This window comes from Vicugna pacos, chromosome 1 (genome assembly GCF_048564905.1).
Source record: "Vicugna pacos chromosome 1, VicPac4, whole genome shotgun sequence".
Lineage (NCBI taxonomy): Eukaryota > Metazoa > Chordata > Mammalia > Artiodactyla > Camelidae > Vicugna > Vicugna pacos.
Window position 1 is genome coordinate 91,762,218 of NC_132987.1, and position 20,889 is coordinate 91,783,106.

A 20,889-nucleotide genomic window follows, 5' to 3' on the forward strand; every position below is an offset into this window, starting at 1 on the left:
AATGCAAAACATTTTAAAATACTACCATAAAATCGTAGCATGTGATTTTACAAGTGGTTATGACATTTGTCAAGCCTCCAAAATGCTGCTTCTTTGACATTGTCAATTTGTAGTACACATGACAGAAATTTATATTTTATCACAAAGAATAACCAAAACATGCTCCATCATAAACTATAAAAAGTGAAAGCTACTGCCTTACAGGTATGTATTTTTATATTTTTCCAGGACTGAACTAAAGAGTCTTTTGGGTGTGTGAGAGCCAAAAACAGAATTTTAAGGAAAAAAATAACATTAATTTTGTGTATAAAATTAAGTTCACTTACTGAGAAAAACACTTGGAATATTTATTGTAATGTAGAGTTTATGGAAGCAACAGTACATAGCTATAGATACTATGGAATTTGAGATATATTTAGTTCGTGAAATAACGAACGCTAGTGAAGAGTGAAAATCCTGGTATTAACAGATCAATATCTCAAAAAATAGAACATTCTTGGAAATTATTTTATGAAAAAGAGGCTAAACTCTGCAGAGAGAAGTAGAAAAAATATGGATGAAAAGTGAACTGGGTTCAAAACCTGTAAGAAATGCTTACTTATTTTGTGTATCCGACCCTATTTTATGGAGATCCCTTCTCCTTAACTATAAAAATGGGATGGTTATTTATTTTCACAGAATTTTAAGACGGTAACTTAGTATGCATACCGGTATTTTGACACACTGAGCATTCAAATTTATGCAACTTGATACGGAAACATAGCCATTTCAGTGGAGAATAAAACAAGCATTTTAGAAGTTCTATTATGAGCTAAATAGTCGGGTTGGTGTTCTGGTCTTCAATATAATCTTGTGAGCTTGGAATTTTTAATTTGGTTTTTCAGGTGACAAAAATGTGTCTAAGATAGACTATGTCATTTGTTCAGAGTCACAGAGCTACATTCCTGGATTTTAAAACAGGTCATCAGACTCCAAAGTCCATCCAGTTTCTTCCTATTATATCTCAGAGGCCTGGGATTTGAGGAGGGTGGGTGGGTGGGTGGGTGTGGGTGTGTGTGTGTGTGTGTGTAAAACAAGGGCCAGATTTACTCTCCTACGAAGTAGCAGTTTGCAAAACATTGTTTATCAGACAAGAAATAAAAGAGAGTGAGCCCTGAAGATGGACAAATAAGGTAAGCCGTTGACATACTCCATCTCACTGTATCGAGATAATTTCCATTTCGCTGCAGGGACGGGAAACCCAGGAGGAGCCTGGCTGACTCCCAAGGGCAGCCATAGTTCTCAAAAGAGAGTGCTGGGGAGAAGAGATAATTGAGTTTTTGAACAGAAATGAGAACAACATAGTGGGAGGTTTACAAATTGTAAAAGTAAAATATGTGGCAAAAATAACCCTAACCCTAACATGCTCTTTTGTTTTTTAATGACTTGCCATAAATCGCTTAAACTCTCTGCCACAATTCCCTCACCTGTCAAATGTGAATGAAATTCTAGGACTCACTGAATATGTAAATTAGCTACAGGGTTTTTAATTTTTTGCAGAAGATTGGTTATCTTAAATACCCATTGTGCTTTAAATAATTAAGGAGCTTTAAAAGTCCATTTGCTTACCTTTGCTAATCTTTAATTACTTTTCATTTTCAAAATATTCATTTACAGAAAGGAATTACTTTCAGTGAAAATTATGAGCTTACAACTGTTAAAACAAACAAATCCTAAAGAGTGCTTTGTTTCAATAAACAAAGATGCAAACATAAAAGAGTGACCTATATCATCACACTTAAATGCAAATGGTATGCAATAAATAAGCATATACCCGTAAGTACCTGATAACGCAGAGTGTAAAAACGTGGATACAGATAGCCAAGATCTAGAAAGTTCTCATATATGGATATGCAGTTTTTGGGAAAAAAGTTAATTCCTCAAAAAGATGCCATTTATTATAGTTGTTTTAGTTAAGTTATATAGTGGATTTTCCTAAAGTTAAGAAAAAAAAATATATATATACCAGTGATACATCTAAAGTTAAGCAGAGAATACAAACAAGCATGCAGAAACCTGTCCTAAAGTATTCACTTTTCTTCAATTTTCTAGATATTTTGAGGAAGAGTGAATATATTGGCTTTTTCTAGACAATTATTTTCATTTTCACGATGCTAATAGAAAATTGATTACATTGGGAAAAGTACATCACTGAATGAGTTTATGAGTTAACCGGGGAGATTACATGGTACGTCGTGTAACTGTATAGTGATAGTTAATCCTTTTTGAAGATAAGTTACGTTACACAGCATTTTTTTTTAAGTGGAATAGCAGATATTCCAACTGGAGCCTGGAAATGTCCAATCTAACTGAACTATGAGAGCTTAGCATATTAATAAACCACACCAAAAACTTTTTTGCAGTGGACAATAATGCTATTCACCTCTCAATCTACAACTACAATGATACAGAAGAAAATGTTATTATTTTTTTTTAAATCACAAGCTAGTTGGTATATCTTAAAATTTCTAGTTTAAATGTATTGAAAATCATTTTGATTTTTTTGATGTATTATTTAAAGGAAATTATTAAGGTAACTAATTTGTATTATTTTTCTTATCTGACCTAAGCTACAAATGGCCGATGAGTGTCTAAAAGAAAATGAATCTGTGCAAATATCCAAAAGTACAACTCTTCACAATCATGATATAAGTAGAAACTGGGATTATTTAATGTACCTAAGATAACTGCAAGAACTTACTGAAACAATGCAAATAAAGTTTCTAAGTCACAGTACATGGGTGCTTAAAAACATTAATTTCCTTATTTGTTGGCTTTGAAAATTCAAAATTTGCATTATATACATGAAATAAAGTGATTCATGTATTTATATACATTCTTACAAGAATATTTTGGTAAATAAATGATCAAGTATGTATATTGGTTTAAGCCACAAGCCTGTGGTCATTTGTTACAATAGTCATAGGAAACTAATACAAATATTGATACCTAAAAGAGAGGAGTGTTGTAACAAATACCTAAAAATCTGGAAGTGACTTTGGAATTTGCTGTTGGGTACATGCTGAAAGAACTCTGAAGCACTGAATAGGGAAAAAAAAAAAACAAACCTAGACCTATTTAAATTAGAATGTTGGTAGAAACAGGGACATGAAAGATGTTTTGTTGAGGTCTCAAAATGAAATGAAGAACACGTTATGGAAAACTGCAGAAAAGCTGATCCTTGTAATAATGTGGCAGAGAACTTCACTGAACTATGTCTTATAGCTATGTATTTATCGTTTAAAATAATTAAGAAGACAGTATACTCACTATAATTAAAAGAATGCTGCCAAATAGAAGCAAAAACGAACACTGTATTCATCATACACCTACTGCCATCCTTCCCTCCCTACAGGACAACTAACCTGATTCAGTGGTTGAATCAGACCTTGCATTAGAAATAGTACGTGGCTCAGTGAGTAATGGATGGTGTTTTTAAGTGAGAAATGGTATTTGGCTCTATGACATTAGTCTTCACATTGTTTGAAAATGGGGTGCATGTTATATATACATTGCTTTGTAAATAATTTCTTTTTTATTATTCTAGTTGTCATTAAATAGTTTTACTAAGTGAAAAGTGTCTGGAAAGCATCCTTGATACTACCTGTAGAACTGTGCAGTTAAAAGAGCCAACTAAAAGTCAAAAAGCCTGAAATTTAGACTCAAGGATAGCTACTATTTTCTGTTGTCATTATATTAAAATCATGACAGTGATATTAACAGCCCAAAATTCCTGATGTAAAATGACTGCATAATTTAGGCTGGAACACAGAGAGTATGTTTTCAGTTGAAAATGAACATATGGATTCAAGCAGATTCCCACTGATAATGGCACTTGGCTTATTTATGCCAGAGTTTTGGCATATGGCAAAATGATTTATACCAGAATTTGTTTGTTTGTTTGTTTATTCAATGGAGAAGCATATAAGTTGAGAAACAATGTTGTTTTTACAAAGTTTCAGTAGATGAATCCCAGAATGTATTCAAAATAATTTCTTAATATTCAATAGTCAGTGTTCTAAAATTTAAACAGTAGATATATTTGAAATAGCTCCACAACTCTAAGTATTAAATCTAACTGCAAGTAGCAGTAGCGTCAAGAATATTATGAGAAGCTTTTCTTAAATTGTTTTAGGTAGAAACAAGGGAAAATGGAAATTCAAAAGTGACTATTATTTTTTTAAAACCCTTAACATAATAATATCATCATTTTTTTGAGCTAAGAGACTAGGTATTTGTATATCCATGCTTATGATACTATAGGAGAATTAAAAGAGCATTCTTCTGAACTTACAATAACCAGAGTGGTCTAGTTGTTTACACAGTAGTATATTTTTGGAGAATTATGCATGAGTAATAATGACAAAATCTTCAAAGGAATAACGGAAAATAAGTGTTATCCAATGCAAGTTAGAAAAAAATGAAGGAAGAATGGGTCTAAGTTATATACTGCAAATGATGCTAAACAAATAATTTTCACTTAATTCAAAGAATTTACCTATGCATTTATTCACTTCCTAATGTCAAACATTAAACTACTAACAGAAGTAGTTCAAAGTTACAATTTTGGAAGTATGACAGTTAAAACAAAGTATTTTTTACATTTAGAGGTTACTGTCCAATTGGACCATGTTTCTTATATTTCCTTCTATAAATAAAAGACTTCATATATTTATGTTTTGTTCTACAATTAGATAATGAAAATGACTTTTTTGAGAACAGATTTCATGCTGTCTTCTTTATACATTTCGAGAACCTGGCATAGGTTCTGAAAGAGAAAAAAATGGTTGCACACTGAATATTTACTGCTTATTAAGGAAACTAATATGTGATACTAATTGTTATATTTCTAGAATTTTTGGTAATCTAAAAGACTATGACAATGAACAATTGTTGTTAAATTAAGTCATTCTTTTTTAATCTTTCTATACATCTATGTATGTAGGTAGGTAAGTAAGTATCTATCTACCAATCTACCAACCTACCTTTCCTTGCCTCTTTTAAGAAGCAGTTTAAAATAAATAATTTGTAATAAATAATTCATTAAATTCCATTATGGTTATACTGTGTGAAATTTGGCATGTGGTCAATATAGAGTTTTCCCCTGTAAAGCAATAGGTCAACAACAACAACAAAAGTATTCACAGGAACCTAAAATGTAACAACCATTATGGCAGGTAAAGGGGCATCACAAAGGGGAATGCGACACAGCATCTCCACTCAGGCAGTATCCAATAGGATAGGCTAAATTTGGCCAGCAGTTCTTATTCAAATAAGAGCTTCAACCATTTGAGGGCTGTGGCAACGATATCAGGATGATCATGGATATTATTAACATTTTTATGAATGCATATCCACTGCCCATGTGAAATTTTAAAACACTTGCTCATTTTATTAGAATTATATTTGATTTCCTCTCCATAATAAGGATGAAGGTTTATGTCATTTAAAAATTTAACTTTCCACCATTTGCTAATTATAAGAATACAAAGGCCAAATTGCCTTATTTTATTTTTAGAATAAGGAGATACGCATTGTCATTGCCTCATAACTGAGCAGGGATGAGAGTACATTTTAAGAACAATGCATTTAACTTTAAGGATGGGATGACATATTCAACCTATCCCAAAAAAACACTTACGTAGAAAAAGAAAATCCAAAAGGTTTGTTAGCTTTGTTATCTGATCTCACCTGTTGTTTCTCTTAAATTATGACCTAGAAAAGGCTGTTTAGCTTAATTGTTTAGAGTACCATTCTAAATAGACTAAAGTCACAGCTTTGATTTCCAGGTCAGTCTCTTAATAGATGTTTATCTATAGATCACAAAAGGCCGAGTTAATAAGAAGCTAGCTGAGATGGCGCAAAAGTTTTTATTATCAAGTAAATACCACGAAGTGTATACTCTACTATTACAGTATCGTTAGTTTTGCTTCCATGTGCAAAAGGACAGCACATCTCTGAATGATCTCCATAGAAAAGGATATACTTCTCTTTCAGTGAATGTGATTAATGGGATAATGTAATAATGATGCACTGTACCATATTAAATTAATCATGTCTATGTTGTATGAAACCCCCTAGAATTTTAGAGGAAAAGTAAAATCTTTCCTTACCAAAATAGAAAAGGATAAGATGGTGAAGAAAGAAAAGTTAATTTCAAGCTTCAAAGAAGATAATACAGGTAATGGAGGTTAAAATAAAACTGAGACTATAAAAGCAATTAAGAATGTCCCTTTAAGGAGCAATGCATGAGAGACTGTGATAGCCCCAAATTGTTCATATTTGCATAGAAAAGGTCACAAGATATCACTGGACTGTTAACACTGAGCAAGAGACTTCCTCAGAAAAGGGGAATCAGACTCATATTCCAACACAAGTTATCAGATCTCCTTAGAATTATAATACTTATAATCACTATTATGGTATTATATAATTTTCCAAGTTTTCCTAGGACAAACACACTTTCACTTAAGCTTATAGATTGTTTTTTTTTTCTGCCTAGAAAACCCCTGATCAGACCTCTCTAATCCTCAGCATGATCACTCTCATATTTATCCTAAATCCCTATGTGTCCTCATATAAACTATGAAATAGTGTAATTCAGTTACAATTACGTTGGTTTTTATTGTGTTGCAGCATATTACAAGACCTGCATAGAGAATCCAATAAACAGTAGTGTCTGTCTCTTGATATTTTTCTCATTACAACTCTGTATAATGTGACAGGTTTGAAATACAACGAGAAACACAGAAAAGAACATTCTGATAACATACGTTGTTGTGTTTCATTAACTCTCCAAGAGACTTAAAAGAGTGAATCACTAATTGAAAAAATGACTCTAGATGCCCTGAAACATAAAAGAACTCTACGTCAGTTTATGGAGTGATTCAAAGTGTTTGCCCATTGTTGTCCTTATTAAAGTTAATGATGTTTGACCCCATCTACAGACATTTGCTTGACCAAAGTAACATACAATTGTTAATTATAATAACTGTGCATAAATAGCAATAGTATTCTTCTGTTGAGGTTACATGTCATAAGAATAAATCAAATTGCATGTTGAATTTCAAGGAAGAGCATCTGCTTGGAGTACATCAAACAACAACAGATGTTGCTAAATCAAATAGCTATCAATCTTAGACTCATAATATCATTGTTGGGTGTTCACATTCAAAGTATAGCCTCCAATGGACAAGGAACATATAACATATAGTCTGAAATACTAACATTAAGTAAAGCATCAATTAGATGGAATCCAACTAACAATGCCAAAAAGTTTGTTCTGCTTCTTATTTCAGAGAAAATGTCAAATAAAAATAAAATGAGCTAAGTATGAGATGGCTAAGAATTTTTTTTTTTTGCTTTTACTTACATTTTTTATTTGTTTGGGTAAAAGCACCGATACATGTTATCTTTCGTCTCACAATGTTCTATTAGACCATTTACTGCAACAGATCCTGATACATAGCATAATTCAGTTACCAGAGAAAGACTAAAGTATATTTCTAATTCTATGGTAGACAACTATGCTAATTTAATAAATATTTTTCATCAATCAAATTTTAAAATGTTTTCTGTTTAAGATTCATTTAATCAAAAAATAATAATCTTCGCTTGAATTTCACGTTTTTGAATATGGAAGAGTAAGTCAAAATATTTTGTTTTGAGGTCACAGGGTAGTTTTGATTATAAATTTCTATAAATTATCTCTATTTCATTATCATTATAAAATGTGGTCACACTGACAAAAATTTTGAACTTTTTCTCCCTAACAGATAAATTTTGACAGAATGAAAATAACTTTTTCAATTAAAATAAATGGTTTCAAATATAACTACAATACTCATTTCAACATATATTACTAAATCTTTCCAGAGAAATACACAACTACGAAGCATTTAGGAAGTTGCCCATACTTTCCTATATCATAGACGTTTATCAATGCTAACAAAAAGAGGTCTCAATTAAATTCACTAAATATTAGTTACTAATTAAAACCAAAAAGCACTTATTTTAACAGAGTCCCAATGACTCACATTAAAGAAAAGATAAAAAGAGAGTAAAACAATAAATAAGTCAAATAAGCCTTCTCTCTTCTTAGTCCCCTGTTATAAAGGATCCTTTGTATCATATTGACATTGATATAATATCTCTATTTAAAATCAGCATCAAATAATTACATTCAGAAAATTAAACCATACCTTCAGCAGGACTATTTAAAAATGAAAGTAAAATTTAGCCTCTCTACTTACTAAAGACTAGGTTCACACGTGTGTTTGGAGGAAGAACACCCTTGCTGTACCAATTAGAACATTATTTACTTTCAAACCAGTATAATGAATGATGATGGCTCTTCTACTAATTAAAAGCACTTTGTCCTTTTCTGAGATAATGAGTGAGTCTTCACCTCCCCTTCCAGTGTTACCAGGCTCAAAAGTAATAAATTCTAAAGCCATGTAGGTCCCTGGATCATCAATGTGTTGTCTTTGTCCTAAAAGGAACTAAATATAGTTATGTGTCCCTAAAAATGCCTGCATATACTGTACAGGATATGATCCTACAAAATTGAATTCTTCGGGCCTTCAGTTCAAAAAGTCAAAGCAGCAAGCTAAACCCAAAGGAATTATAAGCACTCTACTGTATTTTGAAATAAAAAATATTGGAAATGGAACAAATATTTCCTACAATACATTAATTAAATGTTAAGGGCATTTCTTATGTCTTAAAGTAGTTAATACATATTTCTAATACTCAATATGACACACAATTTCAAATACTGCAAGTTTACAGTACTAACATCAGAATAAAACAAAAAAAACCAACATATAGATTTTCTACAGGTATTTTCAGTCTTTAGTTTCAAAAAGAAACATGCCTTTAACCATTTTCTCTAAAACATCATATATATTTACATGCTGATTAGAGTTACGGAATATAATTTTATCATTTTTACCTTGATGCAGTCTGATTATACCAGGAATGATTAATGTGCTTACCTAAAACAGAAAGAAACAAAAACATGCTATTAATTTCAAAAGAATATTTCTCTGAAGTTTGCAGTGGATAAAATAAGACATAGCGAATAAACAATCACAAGCCTCATTCCAATCTGTTTTCCTTTGCACCCCAGAGATCTTTATGGTTGTGACAAAATCAAATGGAATAATTTGTTTCCAAAGCCACGTAGCCAAAAGAGCCTCTACAGATGACTTGGCATCAAGTACATTTTTATTGAGTTGAAGAGATCTATTTTTGTTATTTCTTTTCTGCCATCAGCATACAATAATTCAAATAAAAAATAACAACAAAAGTTTTGTGGAACTGTATTACTTCCCCAAAGATCTTAGAAACATCCTTACAATTAGTGCTCTGTTCATGGTTCTACTACAGTATCAATCATACTATCCCGCCTGGGAATTTTTAGAATGCAGGTGTGTTTAACATCAGGTTTAGTAATAATGAAGTAGAAATAATAAAGCGTCTGAAGAGTTATGCTATGTCTATGAATTACACATAATATTACATGCTACATGGCATGTACATTTTACATGTCATATGCCTATGAATTAAAAGCAAATTATAGGCCTACAGTAAGACTAGAAGTGTCATATTTTTTCTACTTCATATTAGCAAACCTAGAGGTGAAGCTAAATAAACTGCTGGGATCTTCTAAAATAAGAGTATTCATGATTGGTAAAAGTTTACATTTTTCTATTTTGAAAAAGAAGCCCAAATTCGTAGGGCACCAAAGTCCCTTCTTATAGGGGAGATCTGGTTTGAGCAGAAGTCCTTTACATCATCTGAACTATGAGGTTCAACATTCCAAATGTTTCATGTGTGAAATATCAGTATCTTATTGGGGGTCATAAATGAAAAAAGATATATTTAAAACTCAAATATAATTAAATTTGTGAAATGATTAGTTGCTTCCTCTCATATGTTCCTTAGGAATCTGTGTTTTATATTCCTTATTTCAGACCACAGTTTATCAGCTCTCTTTGGATTCTTTATTTTTGTAGCCATTTTTTTTTGAGTGCCATGAGATGATAAATCCTATTTTACTTTTTGACTCTAACATCTAGCACAGTGTTAGACGTTTAGCAGAAACTCAAAATGTATTTTGTAGAATGAATAAATAGATGGATAAAAGAATATTTGAACTATCACACAGAAAAACTAAAAATTGGTAGTTAAGCTATTGCCCAATAAAATCCAGGAGAACTGAATAGAGAACTGAGTAATAAACACACAATGTATCTTTGTTTATTTGGTTATTTAGCTTTTACTTTGTTAAGCCCAAAGAACAAAGCTTCATTAAACTTTTTAAAATTAAACTGGAAATAAAGCAATAGAGTTTTGTCGTTCAATAAACTGGAATGCCACATCAATAGGACATTAGGGAGTAATTTGGGGACAATTTTAGGCATGGAAAACAATAATCCCAGGCTGCTATTTACAAATAAAAATGTAATTCATTTCATATAATATCTGTATGGAGAGGTAGAATTTCTAACTGGACTATACTGACTTTCTAATTAACGTAGTCAAGGCAGATTTGAACATTTTAGGTAAACTGCAGTTTCCTTGGGTGATATTTCTTCTACATTTAATATGTTGAAAGGACAGGTAGCTTCCTTTGTTTTCTTTTATTTATCTCAAAGGGACTTGTGAAGAATTCTAAAACAAACAAAAAAAAAACCCTATATACAGACACACACAGGTTTTTATCAAAAGAGATTCATGACAGGTAACAATTTTTGATCAAGGCTTCGACCAATTACTGTTCCTTCTTTTTTCTTCCTCATAGAGTCAGTTACACGTGTAAGTATTTATTATCTTTCTTGGCTACATTATATATATTTGTGATAATCTGGACAGTGAGCCCAGATTGCTTTATTTTTTGTTTATTATCTGTAGACTGTCCTAGATTCTTTTGAAAAGGCTTATTCCAAATTATTATTACCATAATTATAGGAAGACTGGTATTCTGTGAGATTATAAGATAATTCACTCATTATTTCATAATGAGCTAAAGACTATACTTTTTTATTAGTGATACATGACATGGATAGAGCATTTTAATTTTAGTATTTCTGATATGTCTAGACTGTTCAGAACACAACATAATTTTAACTGTGTCAGGCTATTGTTCAAAATCAGAAACCTATCTCTTGACTGGTTTTATTTCATTTTTAATGTAATTATTTATTATTGTCACATGTTCCATAATGTTCCTCTTGAAAATATGAGATTGCAAGTAAACTATAACTTTTAAAGCAGTAGACTATCTCTACCTTCACAGATTAAAGCCACAAATAAATTCCTTTAAATTACAGACATGGGGGTATAATATTTGAAAACTGAAAACAATTAATGTAACTTGAACCCTTTAATCATGTCATCTAATTGTGTCTGTATCTATTTTTTAAATACAGTCACTGGGGAAAGCTAAATAGTATATCAATTTCCTAACCACACCACAGTGGCCTCCTAGGATATGGATTGCAATGTTGTTTAGACCATGACAGTGATAATGATATTGTCAAGCATGTTTCCAACATACTCTGCTGCCTGACTCTTATGAAAACCTTGTGCCAGGAGTTCATGGTGATTACTACTTCCTCTTATTAGGGTTTATTTATATAACCACGCCCCTGCCGCCCAGTTCCTGGTTGTCTGGATAGATACATGAACATAAGACTGGAAGGAACTTAGACATGGTCTACATATTAAATGTGAAAAACAGTAATGTCCTGAGAGGTTGAGTGATGTGTCCAGGATCCTACAGATCTTGATTTCTAGCCTAATGGTCTTTTCACTTCATTTCAGACATTATTGTCCCTTTTTCTCTTTCAAAATAAATACGTTCTTTGTAGAAACATCAATCCAAATACGACTGAATATATTCACAGCATACTTGTGACATATATAATTTGGCTTCATCTGGACAGTGACCCCTAGCCACTCGTTCTGGGAAACGTGTGCATGCACAGCTTAACACACACACACAGAGTATGCTGACAGGATTTCAGAATCAGGTTCTTTATTCCTAATTCACTCTTCTCAGCAGCTCTATTACTGATTTGCTCTCAAGTATTAACATCTCACAAGTTCCCAACTACTGGACTTAAGCCTCCCCTTATTAAGTTCAAAAGAAGACCACGGTATTTTTCATGTTGCAGTTTCATAACTTCCATTGAACTTGTAGTCCCAAATAGAGAGGTACCAGTCTCCCTGCCTCAGTCAGTCCCCATCATCCTAGTCTTCCTTTTGAATTTTCATTCCAGACAATTTTCTTTTCACTCTGAATTCTTTACTGTCACCCCATCTTAGGTTCTAGAACCCTCCCAAGTAACTGTAAGCTGAAAACTGATGTGTCTTTTTAAAGCATAATGTCTGTTTTTGAAAAATATTTGTTAACAATTTAATGCACAGCTCAACTGGCTTTCTCTTTATAGAATACACAGTATTTACAACATAGTATTAATCAGGGATCAGCAAATTACTTCTGTAAAGGGACAAAGATTGCTGACCACTGGAATTAGCTAATTTTGGAAAAAATTATCTCATATACCTTGTTTACCAACTCATGATATTGTGAGCATCAAGTGAAAGAATATGTCATAAATAGCAAAAAGAGGTAATACAAGAAACAATATGTGCTTGTGGAGGTCTATTTCAGGAGTGGCCACGAAGACAACTCCAGGATTTCGGCTCTTTGTACTTTATTTCCTGATCCATATTGAAGGCATATGGATCAGATAATCTTCAAAGATCTTTTACACTGAGACATGGTAGGAAATGTTAGAAATCATTACTATTGATAAAAGAGACTCACCAGTGTGTAAAAATGAGCAAGAACGCATACCTAGTGTAAAATTCTATACATGTCTATAACTCCTATTAACTTGGCTAAACAATAATTGCATTTTTTTGAAAAATGTTATAAAATTTTATTTGTTATTATTTATCTGGATGTAGTCATGAATGTAAAATTGCTTACTGGTTAAATTATCCCTGAAAGACAGATATACTTAGTGACTTTTCTGTTACATTTTTGAGATCATGAGAAGGTACTGAATATAAAAATCCATAAATACCATATTGCTGGGGAGACTGAAGGACTAAGTTCCTCTTTTCTTTCACTCATTTAAACATCATGGGAGGCCCTGGAGCTATGAAGACAAATAGTTTGTTTATGATTCTTTTCCTTGAAGGAGAATATGGTCTATTGGAGGAGTTAGACTTGTAAAGTGACAAATCCTGTGGATATTAATCATATCTGAATAAACGAATTCTTCATAATAAAGATACTATTCACCTTGTTCTATTTAAAAAAGCTAACATGAGTCTTTTCCACAATAATAAACAGGTTTACAACTGGAGCTGCATAGCATGATTCAGACAAAAGCTTTGAAAAAATCACCTTGGCTATCTTCATAAATTTATCTGGCTATTATAATTAATGGTTTTTATATTTGATTTGGTTAAATTATCTGAGAAAGTGTTTTAAGGTAAAGAGCTTGAATGATAAGATATCTGGTCTGGGATCTGTTATTTTTTAAAATGTTAGACAACACTTATTTTTAGCATTTAATTCTACAAAGATAATTTTATCTTCAATAAAAGAGATGAATTGTTTTGCAACAATTATTCAAACTACCAACCGAATATTTATTTAGAAAATTGGCAATTGATTTTACTTGAAGTATATTATCAGGTTAAGTATAGTTAGCACAAAGCCTGAACAGACTACAGAATATCAGAATTTTGTCAAATGAATACACAAACTTTGAAATTATTTCCTTTCACATTTGTGCTGTATTCATTTTACATTTCCACATGTGTTACTGAAGACTGACCTCCTGTTACTGAAAACGATCAGTACTAAGGCTGGAAAGTTAGCCTTGCATATCCTGGTCCTGCTCACACATTCTAAATAGATGTCAAACTTATTCACATCACTTGGGCTGGTCAAACTTGTTTATATCATTTAGATCTTCTCTGAATTTGACTTTCCAATGACTTTGAGAGTTTCACGCTGAAGAGCAGCTAAATTAAGCAGAACAAAACAAACAGCACCAGTAAAAAAAGAACACTGAAGTCCAAATCAACTCATTCACTAAGTGTATGCTGCTCTTCTCTCCAAACCTGAGCCACCTGATGTACGAAACAACAGGTACCAAGTACTGATGGCGAGGGACAAATGCAGAGGCTCAGAGCACTTCTTACAGGTATTCAGTGCCCTCAATCTCTGCACATCTCTACACTAATGCTAACCATTTCATAATCATTACAATTAAATTTTGTTATTCATCGTGAGTGAAAAAATAGAGCAGATTTGACTGCAAAAAAGAAGAGAATATAAGCTGAGGATTCACAAGAGAAAAGTTGACCTTCAGGTGAAAAAAAAAGATGAAATTACAAACTTAAAAGACACACAATACGTAAATACACAAATAAATAAACCCTACCAACTATTTCTCTTTAATTACTGTTTAACTAGAGCTAACATATAATTACTTGAAAGAGGATGGAAAATCAATTACAACATTTTTAATGTTTCCAGTACTTCCAGTGTTGATCAATTAACTGTACTATTTGTCTCTATGATACTCTTCTCACTGACTGGTACAAAAGTAAAAATTTGTATAAGCATAGAATGTAATGTATTCATAATATATGAATAGCCCCTGAACAATTTTTATACTTGTCCCAAGTTTCCCTTTTCATTTATTAATCTGTAATTTTTGGTGTCTAAATATTATCAAATCCTAATATGCCAACTGTCAAAAATCACAATGTGAAAGCAAAATGAATTTTTTTAATTATCATGATTACTACTCTATGGCAGAGGTTCTGGAACTTGGCTTCATGTCCTAATCACCTGGAGAGCTCTAAAATAAAAAACAAAACACATTTATATTGCCCACATCAAGTGCTGGGACTTACTGATTTGATTAAAGACCATTCATCTGTATGTTTCAAAATATCTCAGGTAGTTCTAAATAAACAGAAGAAATAAGAACCCTGTTCTAAGGTCTTAATCTTCTCAAATTTAGTTTATTTGTTGTTACTATGTTAATCATTGATTCTTCTCCTGATCACTACACCTGCAATTTTTACAGTCTTTCCAACCCACAGTAAAGAAATGCATTGTCTGATGTGACCCTACGAATACATTTGAACATATAAATCCATACATGTATATGTTTAACTAAAATAGAAGTTTCATAAAACTATAATTAATATACTTGTGTCTTTTTATTCTCTTCTATTTTTTAATGCTAGTCATAAACAAACTTTTAACATAACTTATTAATAGGTTACATTCTGCAGTTTGAAAATCATTGCTCAATTTTCATTTATATGGAACACATTATGCATGGACATAATGTACTCTAAGAAAATTAGAAAAATACAGGAGAGATTTTTGTCTGCTTGTAGACTCCAGAACATAGTCATCCATTCATTGTGTTGTTTCTGTACACATATTTCAAAAACTAAACTTCAATGAGCACGTGTATTTATCAGGTGGTTGTGAGCTTTGTAACTGATCACCCTATACACCATGTACTATCTGGACACAGCACATATTTTTTAAAGGCAGAAGTGGCAGAACATTAAGAATCTCCTTACATATTTATCATTTGACCTGATCAAGTATCGAAATAGATGTGTGAAGAAGTATACACAGGCACTGGCAATGCACAATTATCATTCACCTATTTATGTATATGTAAAAATAAAAGTACTCAAACTACTCAGAAAATAAAATTTCTTCAAAGAAAGAATTAAAGATGAGGCCAGCATGATCTAAGTTGTGTTATGTTCACATGAAATAAAGAAACACAAACAAAACAATGAAACCTAACTTTTTCCCATTAATTTTGAGGTAATGAAAAAAAAAACCTTAGCTTTACATTGTTCTTTATGTAGAACTGTAAAACCTGGTAGACATTTTTACAACCTGTCCTTAAACAGTGACATAAAAATTAATTCAACTATTTTGGCAATGCCTTTGATTTCCTGATCATGTTTTCTAAGAGCAGCAAGGTTATCCAGTTGCAGAAATACTTTAGATGATTGTTCCATTAAATAAATTTACTTAAAAACTTGTTACTCACTGATTTAAATATTTCTAGCAATCCACAGTATTCTTAATTCCACTACTTTCCGAATTGTTCATTTTCTGATATAAAGATATTTGAATAAATAAAAATATATTAGCAATATGATTAAATATGTGTCACTACTGTATCATCTAAAACTTGGGCTGGGAACATATCTGAGAAAAGCTAAATAACTTACACTTCTTGTAACAGAAAACATAAAAAAAAACTTTACTGTGATCTATATTCCCCTTTTAAAAAGTCACTTAAATAAATCCTCAAAAAGTTATACCATGAGGGAACAGAGGAAGTACTTTCTGTTGACATAAACAGTAATTGATAAGGTTTTCTTGAATACTTTCCGAGAAATGCTGATGTATTACACTTAGGATTACTAGTTAGCTCTCATTTCCTTTCAACTTTTGCCTCTGGATAAGCTCAACTATTCCCAGGAAGAAACACTGATCAAGTACATTTGTCATGTAAGCAACTATAATAAGGTAATTCATCATAGTCTGTCAGAGTTTTATTCTAGAAAGACTGCTGCATTTTTATCCTTACTTAAAAATCTGCTGTCACTCCTGCTGAAAATTTGGTAGACATTTTGGACATGTTTAAAAGCCCTTCCAAACTGATACTGGCAGATAATTAAGTTATCAGCTATCAAAGCTCCTTCTTTTCTTTTCCTTTTTCCTACAATATGTATGATACCACGAACCTATCTGGCTAGTTTAATCTGCCCTGTTCACAGAGCATGATCCCTTGTTCCCTTCCCTTTTTCCTCCTTAATAGTAGCCAATGACCAAAGAAATTCACAATGACAAATGAAGCCTTTCTCAAGAGTCTAACTGAGCAATTTTGCTTTCCTTTGCAAGACCTGAAATCCACAACATTCTGAACTTCATTCACTAAGGTGGCAAGAAATAGCAGTCACAAGGAAACTAGGTGGATTAAGGATATCTGAGGAATAAATAAATAAACTCTGCTTGGGTGCACCACATTATAACTCAATAATATTTGTCATTCAATTCATCTACTCAATTACTTACGCCATGTATGTCCTTTACCTGAAACCACTCTCCATGAAGTTTCATCCTGATGGGAATTTCATTGAGTCCTAAAGTCTTGGTTACGTCTCTCTCATTCTTTATTTTATAAGACTTCCTGTATCTTTCAGTGTTTAAATTTGCTTTTTTTAAAGGAAGAAATAGATCAACCTTTTGCCAAGTTTATGACATTTTTGTATACTATCTTAGAAACAGATTTTGTTCAGTTTAAGAAGGAGACTTCATAAACATGTAATAATTTGGCTTCCTTTTCAAACTCATTTACATTATTCTCATGTCATATACCTTTTATATAATTAGTTATCAAATCTAAGAACATACCATCATGATACCAAAGCACTGCCAAGGTAATTAAACATAGGAGATACACATATGTGCATGTATGTATATGTGTGCATACATACCTGCTAAATGTAAAAATAATGTAAATATAAAGGTAATAAATGTAAAAACCATAAATGATAGAAATACATTTTTATTCTCTTCTAGTAATTTGTATTTTTTCAAGCTAAAAATCAATGTAATTTTGAAAAGTTCATAGAGCTCTAATACTTTGATGATCCTTTCTTCTTTCACCGCCAAATATTTGAGTAATTGCTATAGTTCCAATACTATTTTTCATCTCAAGGAAAGCTTGGTAAGCTTCTTTGAAAAATATTATTGTTCCCAACTTAACAGGAGCAAAAGACATAGGTGAAACTGATTTCCTCTGCATCAGATAGTCATTCACATAGGATGTAAAGCATCATCATCATTCTGCTTATTTTCTTCTCCTATCCCTTAGAAAAGAATTTTCAAACTTTTTAAGCAGCTGGGATTGAATACGGACCTTCTCTAAAAAATTGATGCTAAATTACCATAACTATCACATTTTTATAAATCCTCAGCATTTGCTTTGCCCAAATGCTGAAGGCTTGATACAAAGTTTATTTATTTATTTATTTTTTCTGTTTTTCACTTGGAAAAAAAGTAAAACTGAACTGAAGTAACTGCATGGATACCTCAGATTTCTGGTTGATCCCCAATTCCATGAAGTATCATTTTCTGCTTAATCCCTCCAAATACATTTAAAATGTTTGAGAGTACCTAACCAAAGACCACATACAAATGTACAGAATTTTTTAAAAAGTGATACCATTATTTAATATTTAGTATTTTAATAAATTTAGATATTTAGTGTTATAATAATTTGTGAGAGCATATACAAATGTAGGCATTATTTTTTGCTTATAAATTTCTTGAAGTACGAATTGTAAAGAGGAATAAGCTCAGTAACATTTAGAAGGCAACCAAGTCCTCATTCTATTTTTTTTTCCTGCCCTTTGTTATTTTCCTTCCCGACTACCTGATACATCAGGCACTTTGATATTATTACAAGTGCTTAAATATTCACAGTATTTCATTATAACTCTAAGGTAGCAGGAAAAAATAATTTTGTCACTTATAATACTGCCCAAAATTTTCTCTTCCTCTTTTTTTCAAACTAGTATATACTGACATAAAAGTTAAACAAAAACCAGTGCCAGCCAAAAATGTGTTATTACAAAATACCATTTTATAAAACAATTCTAAAGCTAAACTGTAGCTGCTATGGAATATATTCCTGACTCTAAGTATTATTAAGACTTTGATAATATATCTGGAATTAGCATGAGGGAATCACCCATTTTTGGCTTTTACTAAGGACTGAACTGTGAAACTCCCTTTGAAGAAGCAAGACCTTGAGAAATGTAAATGATCACATGGCAAACAATCCCAATAATAGAAACTCAAGTCAACTCAAAAACATTTCTTCCAGTTATCAAAAATATGTCAGAAATGGAATTTACTTCACTGAAACAATAAGCCATCAATTATAAGACATATAGTAATTTTATGTATCACAACGAGAAGAAATTGCATCAATTAAACTACATTACACCATTATCAAACACATCCTAATTTCAGAGATGGAAAATGTACCTTAGAATTGATGAACTGTAACATATGATTTTCTGAGAAAAGGAATTCTTAATGATCCCTAAAGACTAAATCTTTTGCATTTTTACTGTCTGGAAAACATATTTTAAAAAGCACTGGATAGTTGGTACAAATTGTTCACCAAATTTGTCAGAGAATTAGGACAACTGAATTGGAAAAGTGTATACAGAAAAACAATCTCAAGGTGGGGCTAAACTTAAAGAAGAATCATTATATTAGCACTCTGTTCACAAAAATACTGACTGGTCACTGAATTAAAAATTGAGTCTATAGGCTAAGTCTATCAGAATATTTCTAAATAATATCAATAAAGCCTGATTAAAGAATTAAGAGGCATCCCACTCACTATATCAGTTTTTTAAAAACCTGAATTTTATCTGGTTTTCTGATAGATTTTAACAGTTCTACACAGAGTTTAATCTAAAGGACATATATTTTGGAAACCCCAGTAAAGACTTCCCAGATATCAGAAAAACTAGTCTTAATTTTGTAGCTTGCTTATAAGTTACAAAATAATGAAATTTTAAAGAGGCCCCAGAGATGCTCCATCAACAATGTCCCTACTACCATAACCATCAGGAAATAATTGTATAATTACACACAGTACTTTCTTTTCACAGAAGAATGTGAAAAAGCTATGTGAGCCCAGACCAAAAAACTACATTGCCTTTACGAGAAGTATGTTCATATTCAAATAAACTAAATTCAATGTTAATTTTCACATGCAGATAAGATGAATTTTCATTTCCAAGACTGCCAATGCGAATGCCAGATTGGAAAGTTGAGACAATTTGGGTCTTAAAACTGTCAATCTACCAAGGGAGCTATAGGATAGCTTAACCAGTAGGAGACCTTTAAATACTTGACCTCTTTGCCACAGACCAAAAATCATGGTGCCTGGAAAGCAAACATGGTCAGATTGTGAAATTTACTACAGAATAATTCAAAAATCCCATGAGAATGTTCCATCATTCCCTGTGATTATTTTTGACACTCTGTCACACTGTGTCTTTGGAGAAAAGCAGTGTGCTTTGTTGTTATCATAATTGTAACTGTTGTTAGTGTTTTTGTTGTTCTAGGAGGAAGTGACAAGAACATTCCAAAATTTGTGAGACAAATAAAATGTATAATTAACAGAAGTTCTCACTATATTCAAAACACGTAATTGCAGATACTGTGAGCTCAGAACTGGTTTTTGATATACATACATCAACACTGTTGCTTTAAAATAACATTTTAAACAAAATCTGATTCACAAATGTATCTGTAAAGACTAAGTTCCTAATATGTAAAACATTATGTACATGTCAGTTATTAACATTACTTCTTTTAAAGTGATATATTAGACTCTCAAAATAGTCACTAAAGTTGACTCTGAGTAAAAAATGTGTGTATGTGCATATAAATATCTATCTATATGTATGTATGTGTGTGCATGTGTAGTTAAAGCTCATTATTCATGGCAGTTATTTTGTACAGTCACCATGGACACTGAATTAGTGAATACTAAGCCAGTGCTCCTAGGGGAAATGCAGGGGTAGGTAGGTTCCTGAAAGCCTCTGGTAATAACATTTCTGTCAGCGACCAATACACAACATTTTGTTTTACATGTGTTTCTGTTTAAAGATAACTTACTTAATATGCATTTTTATACTATAATATATATTTTTATAATAATGTGCAGTGCTTAC

General features: G+C 31.8%; 1 protein-coding gene across 8 annotated transcripts in view; it reads right to left on the reverse strand.

The window, feature by feature from the left end:
* Nucleotides 1-20,889, reverse strand: part of CADM2 (cell adhesion molecule 2) — a 489,482-nt gene that overhangs the window by 445,605 nt on the left and 22,988 nt on the right. The window contains exon 1 of one of the 8 annotated variants that reach the window (XM_072967466.1): nucleotides 8,993-9,035. The exons of the other annotated variants lie outside the window; for them this stretch is intronic. The gene's annotated coding sequence lies outside the window, so the exon portion shown is untranslated. Of the gene's footprint in view, nucleotides 1-8,992; nucleotides 9,036-20,889 lie in introns of those variants that run through there. 8 annotated transcript variants of the gene reach the window in all.